Below are 2,500 nucleotides of genomic sequence, written 5' to 3'. Positions count from 1 at the left end.
CTGGAATTACCGCGGCTGCTGGCACCAGACTTGCCCTCCAATAGATACTCGTTAAAGGATTTAAAGTGTACTCATTCCGATTACGGGGCCTCGGATGAGTCCCGTATCGTTATTTTTCGTCACTACCTCCCCGTGCCGGGAGTGGGTAATTTGCGCGCCTGCTGCCTTCCTTGGATGTGGTAGCCGTTTCTCAGGCTCCCTCTCCGGAATCGAACCCTGATTCCCCGTTACCCGTTACAACCATGGTAGGCGCAGAACCTACCATCGACAGTTGATAAGGCAGACATTTGAAAGATGCGTCGCCGGTACGAGGACCGTGCGATCAGCCCAAAGTTATTCAGAGTCACCAAGGCAAACGGACCGGACGAGCCGACCGATTGGTTTTGATCTAATAAAAGCGTCCCTTCCATCTCTGGTCGGGACTCTGTTTGCATGTATTAGCTCTAGAATTACCACAGTTATCCAAGTAACGTGGGTACGATCTAAGGAACCATAACTGATTTAATGAGCCATTCGCGGTTTCACCTTAATGCGGCTTGTACTGAGACATGCATGGCTTAATCTTTGAGACAAGCATATGACTACTGGCAGGATCAACCAGGGAGCTGCGTCAACTAGAGCTGAGCAGCCGGCCGCCCGGGAGTGTGTCCCGGGGGCCCGCGCGAACACGCAAGCGTCCGCTCAATCATTCTGCAAACAGGAGGAGGCTGAGCTCCCCTGCACAATACACCTCGAAACCCTCTCAGGTCCCGGCGGCGCGCAGCGCCGTCCCAAGTACTTGGTCGGGTTCGAGAGAGGCGCAATCGCCCGGAGTTAGGCGAGTAGACGCTTTCGGTGCGACCACCCGTGCTCCCAACTGAGCTTGCCGCTGCCGACAGAGGCCCGGGAGCGTGCTGTCGTGGCATTGCCGGCGGGAGACAACACGCGCCACCTACGGTGACCGGCAGCTCCAACGCCAGCGCCACAGAAGGACAAAAGCCCCACTTGGGTGCCGAAGCGAACTCTCCCAGCACAGCGCACGCGCCAACACATCCGCACAGCTGCGATACAAACCACCAGCGAGAACCGCTGGGGCGACCGAGCAGCAGACGGCGTCGCGGCGCCGAGCGCCGGGCGGCGGCGCATCCTCAACGCACACAGTCCTCAATCGGACCAGCACACTGAAGATGTCCACCGCGCTTCGCACCGGGCCCGCGAGGACCTACTTTGGCCGCACGGCGCCGCGCGCAGGGTGCGCCGGCGCGCAGCTGCGACGCCTGCCGCGTCCGTCGGCCGGCGCGCCTGCCACTGGCCGCCCCCACCAGCCGGCTGTAGCGCGTGCGCCCACGCACCGCGCGGCCAGCACGCCGGGAGGCGCCCCCTCACCGGCCGGGGACGGTCCCACCCAGCCACCGCCGCGTATCGCTTCACACCCAGATGCCGTTCAGTTTCGTCGGCATGGTGGGTATCGCTGGAACAACCGGTTAGTACCTCAACCTATCGTCGCCATCACCGATTCACCCCTAGCGAGAACAACCGCACCACAACAGGTTACCATTTGTTCATTTGCGTAACTTCACCAGAAAACGCAGGCGTCCATCGCCATTTGCAACTTCAACGATTATTGCATGCCTGTGTCAGGTGTCACGCCACACTACGTCTGCCCACATACACGCAACAAAATGTGCACGCCTAGACAATACGTGGAAGGTGGCCCCCGTACGTATGCGATGTCCATTGCTCGAACGACTGTCAACCGGCCTCTGTAGCATGTCGCAGATATGGAACGCGGTGCACCATGCCATCACGGTGTGTGAGGAGAGACGACTAGGTCCGAATACATCAACAGACAGCTCATGCTGATCGCCATCCACGGCGTCCGTTCCTCCCACACGTCTCTATGGCGTACCACACTGCAATCCAGCTCTCATAGGGAGACGACACGTAGCTGCGTGCACAATATTTGCACTGTATGGTCCGCCGTTTTTGGGCGCAGTCGTTGTGCGGTCACACATGTGCCACGATGTATCATTCAGTACATAAGGACGAATGTGCAGTACAGATTGTGGTTCACGCGTACGACATCAGCGGACAGTTGACACAGGCCGCACCACAACGTAGCCTGAGTACGTCGCATGCGAAGGGCATTGAACATGCAAACTTCTCACCAACCAGCTTGCGAAGGCAGGGGGCAAGGTGGGGACGTGGGGAGGGGCGGCATGTACGTCCTGCTGCCATCCACATTACAGTGTACAGCAGGAGCATGTGGAAAGTGAGCAAGACTTGCAAGGTGTTTAACATGAAGCGATACACAGGGGTGCGGGCAGTGCGAGTAGCGAACTATATTGCGAGGGTTGCGGGTGGGCAACACTACAGTAATTGAACGAGTCGTATAACAATTACAGAGCAGGTTTAGGCGACAACGTGGGTTACGTTAAGGCGACAACATGGGTTAGGTTAAGGCACAACATGGGTTAGGTTAAGGCACAACATGGGTTAGGTTAAGGCACAACATGGGTTA

The 2,500-nt window shown here is 57.8% G+C and overlaps 1 non-coding gene across 1 annotated transcript in view; it reads right to left on the bottom strand.

Moving 5' to 3' along the window:
- Nucleotides 1–604, bottom strand: part of LOC124733956 — a 1,909-nt gene extending 1,305 nt beyond the window's left edge. The window contains exon 1 of the ribosomal RNA XR_007009231.1: nt 1–604. This exon is cut by the window's left edge and continues 1,305 nt beyond it. This is a non-coding gene — a ribosomal RNA (small subunit ribosomal RNA).
- Nucleotides 605–2,500: the final 1,896 nt, after the last annotated feature.

This window comes from Schistocerca piceifrons, unplaced genomic scaffold (assembly GCF_021461385.2).
Source record: "Schistocerca piceifrons isolate TAMUIC-IGC-003096 unplaced genomic scaffold, iqSchPice1.1 HiC_scaffold_1416, whole genome shotgun sequence".
Lineage (NCBI taxonomy): Eukaryota > Metazoa > Arthropoda > Insecta > Orthoptera > Acrididae > Schistocerca > Schistocerca piceifrons.
This window is presented reverse-complemented; position numbering and strand designations above follow the sequence as displayed.